The 6,930-nt window shown below is 44.1% G+C and overlaps 1 pseudogene across 1 annotated transcript; it reads left to right on the forward strand.

Moving 5' to 3' along the window:
* Positions 1-3,071: 3,071 nt before the first annotated feature.
* LOC101023150 lies at positions 3,072-4,624 on the forward strand (annotated as a pseudogene). The gene has a single exon (XR_647010.3). The product of XR_647010.3 is annotated as a serine/arginine-rich splicing factor 3 pseudogene (transcript).
* The last annotated feature ends 2,306 nt before the right edge of the window (positions 4,625-6,930 follow it).

The raw sequence follows: 6,930 nt of genomic DNA on the forward strand, positions 1-6,930 counted from the left end.
TGACCTCATATTTATTTTAGTGTGTTAGGTGTTCTTTTGTGTTTATAACTACTCTAGTCAAACAATAACTTTTATGACCCAGCATATGTAATATGTAAGTAATCTCTCTTATGTAATTATTTTATAATGCTGTTAAGAACAGTGGCAAATGAGAGGCTCCTGCGACTTCAATGCCCTGCACACAGAGAGATGAAGTAATCATACAACACAAACAGCATTTTTAATATCATGGTACAAGGAATGTCTTCTAAAACTTTGTTGATATATAATTCATATACCATATGATTCACCAATTAGTGTGTACAGTTCAGTGTTTCCTAGTATATTCACAGAACTTTACATCCACTGCAACAATCAGTATTACCTCCAGAAAATTATATACAATAGCCTTTAACCCCCCACTCTGAAATTTTGCATCCATCCTACCCTAGGCAACCACTAATCTAATTTCTATCTCTATAGATTAGCATTTTCTCTACCTTTCAAAAAATAAATGAGGATTTTTCCAGCGATCATGGCAGATGGGGTGAAATTTCAGCTCTAGACAGAGCAGCATGTAGAGGCTTGCACTGTGAATTTTAGCTGCAGATCAACTGCAAGAACAGACCAGCAATTCTGAGAGGACCCACAGACCCTCTGCAGTAAGTGTACTGCTCTTGCAGGCCCTGGGAGACATACCAAATACTGTGAGTGCCCCAACAATGGAAGTGGCAAAAGGATAGCCCCCTCTCCCGAATACGCATCCCCACTGGAGAAGCTGAAGGTCTGTTTGTGGGAGAAGTTCCTGACTTTACCTGGAGCTGAGTCAAGTTAGAGAACCAAGCCAAGCAAAATACAGGGGTAGAGGAAGTAGCAGAAAGCCACTAGGAGCTCTCTGGATACCCAAGTGGCTCATTCCTGCCTGGCACCACAGGAATCCATCATGAGGGTGACCAGCGGAGCAGGGGGTTCAAAGATTCTCCTCAGGGCCTGAAAGCCTGAAGGGATGAGTAACTCCTCCCTTCTCAGGTCCAGTCCCAAGACACAAAACCACTTGCATCAGCAGCATGTGTCAGCAAGATAGAAGCAGGAAGAGAGCCAGCCAGAAGACACTTACCCTGGCTGGAAGACATGTACCCCTGAAGATCAAGAAAGAGGCTGTCCAGGTACTACACAGTAGTCACGTCAGAGTGGGACACTTACTGTTTACAGAGGACTGTAAAACCCCTGTCCCATACTCACTTGGGACTGATGCCATTTTAGGCCTGAGCCCACCTGCACCCAGGCACTCATTAAAGCTGCATATTGCTCCACACAGCCTCATGTTGTCTGTTGGTGCACTCCGGGGGTTCAAACCGATTCAAGAACCTTACATCTGGTGGGAAAACCCAGGAGGGGCTCATGTCTGTGTTGCTCGCAGACCTACCCATTCTCCCCAGAGAGCAGGCCACAGCAACCAGACAAAGGAAGCTCCTCAGCTTCCAGTTGCCTCTCTGTGCATGCACATTGGTCACTGATCTTGCCTACTGGTAAGTTTCCCTGGGAGCCCAGTTAACAGGGGAAAATCTGCATGGCCTCTCTTGGTTTCTCTGGTCCAAAATTCCAGCATTGATCCAACAAGGTTCCAGCATGTGCCAGGCACTCACTGATCATCTGGTCTTAGGGGGATGCCACTAAGCCATTTGACCCCTTTCTGGGAACCAAAAAGGCAGCGGTGATGATAGCTCCTTTTATCGTCTCCTTCCAGCTGTCCAGGATGGTCTCCTTTTCCCCTGTTCTCCTGAGCCTACTCTTTGATATGGAAAACTCCTGGTCCTCCATTCCAAAAAACAGCCTTCCAGGTTGCCTCATAAAAAATCTGCAAACCTTAGACCTCAGGCAAGACATCCGCCCTAAGTGCCTTATCTTTTTTATACAATAAAGCCTGGTCAGACTGTGAATTAGATTAGATAACGAGTCCAAATGGCCCACAAATAGATCATTCTACTTTACAATTTTAACTGACTTAAGCAGTTATTGCCAGCCACTGGAAAAATGGGGAGAAATTCCTTGTGTCCAGGACTTTTTGCACTCAGATCACAAACTGACCTCTGCAATTCTTGCTTACCTGTTCAAATCCTTCTCCATTCTCATCTCCCTCATCACCTTTCTCCTCCTGACCCTACCTCTTTTCCTCATTGGATCCAGCTGACTGCTGTCCACCCCTCCCAGCCCCTACCCCTCCATCTCAACCATCTTCATTAACTCCCCAAGCTTCCTCATTGTCTTCTCAGCCATCATCTTTCCAGCTGACATCACCTCCAAAATTAGCCACTTCTTTTCCTACACCGTCCTTTCCTCAGGACAACTCTAGCATTGCTTGTACTCATTCTCCTTCCTCACTGCCCTCTCCTGAAGCCTGTAAACCCATCAAGTCACCTTACATCCCTATCTGTCCTCCACTGCCTATCAACTCAACCCCCCTTTCCCCTTCAAACCCTCAGCAAGAACCCCTTCTGGCTTCTTCCTTTTCTCCTGCCCACACCAGCATAGGCACCATCTTTGGCCCATGCACCACCCCTACTTCAGTGCTGGTGCTAGAATGCTCCCTTCAGGAAGTAGCAGGAACTGAAGGTATTGTTAGAATTCATGTTCCCTTCTTCCTCACTGATCTCTCTCAAATTAACAAAAGACTCAGTTCATTTTCAGAAGACCCTACCTCTTATATTAGGGAGTATCAGTACCTTATACAGTCTTATAAACTAACCTGGCACGACCTCTACTTATCCTCTCTTCCACCCTCACCCCAGAAGACCGGGTCCATATTTGCACCCTAGCTCAGGTGCATGCTAATACAATTCATCACCAAGCTCCTGCCCAGCCTACTGGGCACAGAGGCAGTCCCGAACCAGGAATCCCACCAGGATTGTCAAGATAGGGCCTCTGGACACTGCCATCAAGACCACATGATTGTGTGTCTCCTTGCAGGACTCAAAAGGGGTTCCCATAAAGTGGTAGACTATGAAAAACTTTCAGAAATCACTGAAGGTGCTGACAAAAACCCAACCTTTTTACTCTCCTGTTTAACTAAAGCCATGAGAAAATATACCAACCCATTTCGTGGACGCCGGGTGAGCGAGAGCATTGGTGGGTGTTGGGCCAGAGGAAAGCAGGAAGACCCATCGGAGCGTGTGGATTTGAGCCGCCGCATTTCTTAACCCTAGATCTCGAAATGCATCGTGATTCCTGTCCATTGGACTGTAAGGTTTATGTAGGCAATCTTGGAAACAATGGCAACAAGACCGAATTGGAACGGGCTTTTGGCTACTATGGACCACTCCGAAGTGTGTGGGTTGCTAGAAACCCACCCGGCTTTGCTTTTGTTGAATTTGAAGATCCCCCAGATGCAGCTGATGCGGTCCGAGAGCTAGATGGAAGAACACTATGTGGCTGCCGTGTAAGAGTGGAACTGTCGAATGGTGAAAAAAGAAGTAGAAATCGTGGCCCACCTCCGTCTTGGGGTCGTCGCCCTCGAGATGATTATCGTAGGAGGAGTCCTCCACCTCGTGGCAGATCTCCAAGAAGGAGAAGCTTCTCTCGCAGCCGAAGCAGGTCCCTTTCTAGAGATAGGAGAAGAGAGAGATCGCTGTCTCGGGAGAGAAATCACAAGCCGTCCCGATCCTTCTCTAGGTCTCGTAGCCGATCTAGGTCAAATGAAAGGAAATAGAAGACAGTTTGCAAGAGAAGTGGTGTACAGGAAATTACTTCATTTGACGGGAGTATGTACAGGAAATTCAAGTTTTGTTTGAGACTTCATAAGCTTGGTGCATTTTTAAGATGTTTTAGCTGTTCAAAATCTGTTTGTCTCTTGAAACAGTGACACAAAGGTGCGATTCTCTATGGTTTGAAAGGGATCATATGAGGCATGTAATACCAAGAATTGTTACTTTACAATGTTCCCTTAAGCAAAATTGAATTTGCTTTGAACTTTAGTTATGCATAGACTGATAATAAACCTCTAAACCTGCCCAGCAGAAGTCTGATTTTTTTTTTTTTTTAAATACAGAAACAACTGGCAAAAAAACTAAGATTTACTTTTTTTCCATAGCTGGGATATAGGATGCAGCTATAGTTGAATAAGCAGTCTTTAAAAACTGCTGAGAAACACAAGCCATCAGGTAAAAAGAAACGCTGAACTATTAAATCAGAGGTTTTTGAAAAATCCAACTTTCATCCTGGGCAGAGGTTGCCTAGTTGGTATAGAATCTGTTATTCAAGAAAGTTTACCTTTGCTTTAGGTCATAAGTTCCTTATTTGATTGCTGTATATGGATACATGGCTGTTCGTGACATTCTTTATGTGCAAATTTGAGATTTCAAAAAATGTCCTGCCAGTTTAAGGGTATAGAGCCAAACTTTGAGTTACTGTGCGAGATTTTTTTTTCATGCTGTCATTTGTAATATGTTTTATGAGAATCCTTGGGATTAAAGTTTTGGTTACAAATTGTTGTTTAACTTGAAAGCCTGTTTTTCCTTGTAAACTCAAATCTGTGAGCTTGGTACCAAGTCCAGGTATAACATTCCTATTGGAAGCCATACTTATATTTTCTTGTAAAGTGCTTTTGAATTAATAAAATATTAGCATAATGGTGTAATAGTCAGTTGAACCCACTGTTAACCATTGTTCTTATCCCATGGGAAGCAGTTGGTTACACGATTCTTATTTTATAAGAAACACAGCTGAGAGGCACTATGGATTAGTCTTCTGAAGTGAAGGGAATATAGATGTCACCTAAGTGATAGTTAACACTTTTTTTTTTTTTTAAGGAGTAGAAGCCAGTTCAGGGTCCATGTTATTTAGTGACCAATATTTTAAAGTATAGCAGCAACCTGGTACTTAAACACAAAGTAAATTGCCCATTAACAATCGTTTTTATCTTTAGCATGAAAACTTTCCACAGGTCTAAAAATTGCTTCCATTTTTTAATTTGAGGTGTTGCATGGGAATTCTAAGCTGATCCATCATGATGTAAAGTTCACAATATGGTTCAAATGTAACAGTGCAGAATTGAATATGGAGGCATGCATAACCTTCCTCTTAGAAAATGGGAGGAGTTGTAATTTCAAATTTTTGTGCAATTAGATTAAATCATAATACAACAGTAAAAAAAAAAAAAAAAAGAAAAAAAAGAAAAAAAAGAAAATATACCAACCTAGACCCAGCCAGCCCAGAAGGAACCACTATTTTAAACCTTCGCTTCCTCAACCAATCTACCCCTGACATTTGGCGCAAGTTTCAGAAGCTTGACTACGGCTCTCAAACCCCACAATGAAACCTTCTTAATTTAGCCTTCAAAGTTTTTAATAGTTGTGATGAGGAAAGTAAAAGAAAAGAAAAAAAGGACAGTTTCAAATGCTTGCCTCCACCATCAGGGGCCCTGTAGGCTGCAGCTCCACATAGAGGCCTCCTAGCAATCCACCTCCACCTAGTGCCTATTTCAAGTGCGGCAATGAAGGCCACCGGTCCAGGCAATGCCCAAACCCAGGTAAGCCCACCAGGCCGTGCCCCCTCTGCGGAGGACTCCACTGGAAGTCAGACTGTGAGGGTCTCCAGCAAGAACCACCCCCTTGCCTGCCCCAGCCGGCCAAAACCTCCTTCTCGGATCTCATCTTCCTTGCTGCTGAAGATGGACAGTGACCTGGAACAGACGCCCCAGCAACTACCATTGCTTCATCTGAGCCAAGGGTAACCCTAATGGTGGCAGGTAAGCCAGCATGTTTTTTGAAAATTAATATTAGGGCAATTTATTCTCCTTTACCTAAATTTTCAGGACCCAGCCAGTCCTCCCAAGTCTCTGTTGTGGGAATCAATGGACAAGTCTCCAAACTCCAAGCCCCTCCTCCACGTTTCTGCTCCTTGCACAGCTTTTCCTTCAGTCACTCTTTCTTAGTCTTGCCCTCATGCCCAACTATGCTCCTAGGCAGAGACATCTTTTCAAAACTCCACACTGCTCTCCACTTCCACATTCCCCATAGTACCCAACACATCAACCCAGACCCCTCCAAGTCTTCTAACTTTTTTCTACTCCTCCAACTTCCCACCCCAAAACATTCAACTTTTCTTTTATCCCCCATCTGTAGTTAACCCCACTTTTTGAGATAATTCTACACCCTCAGTCACAGAACACCACACTCGCATCCACATCACCCTTAAGAAGCCCACTCAGTTCCTATCACAGAAGCAGTATCCCATCCCCCAAGCAGCTCTCACAGGCCTAAAGCATATCATTTCTCTCCTCCTCACCAATCACCTATTCAGTCCAACAAACTCTCCTTTTAACACACCAGTTCTACCCGTTAAAAAGCCAGATGGAACTTATCACTTAGTCCAGGACCTCAGTCTCATTAACTAAGCTCTACTCCCAGTAAGCCCAGTAGTTCCTAACCCATATACTTTACTTTCCACAATTCCCTCCAATACCACTCATTTTTCTGTTCTAAACCTAAAGAATGCCTTTTCGCAATTCCTTTACACCCTGATTCCCAGAACTTCTTTGCCTTTACGTGGGAAAGCCCCGACAACCACCTTTCATGTCAGCGCACCTGGTGTGTACTATCTCAAGGTATTAGAGACAGCCCCCACCTTTTTGGACAAGCCCTTGCTAGTGACTTTGGTACTTTATCCCTAAAATCGTCCTCTCTCCTTTAATATGTTAATAATCTGCTCCTGTGTAGCCCCTCTCAAAGAAACTGCAACACCCATACATACTATCTCTCTTTTAATCTTCTTGGCAGAATGGAGGTATCAGGTCTCCCCTAAGAAAGCACAAATATGCACCCCCACCCGTCACCTATCTAGGCCTAGCTCTTACCCCCTGAACCCAAGGTTTCACAATAGACCACATATCCCTCCTCCAGTCCCTCCCACCTCCGCAAACTAAGCAAGAAATTATCTCTTTTCCAGGATTAGTGG

This window comes from Papio anubis, chromosome 3 (genome assembly GCF_008728515.1).
Source record: "Papio anubis isolate 15944 chromosome 3, Panubis1.0, whole genome shotgun sequence".
In the NCBI taxonomy this organism is placed as follows: domain Eukaryota; kingdom Metazoa; phylum Chordata; class Mammalia; order Primates; family Cercopithecidae; genus Papio; species Papio anubis.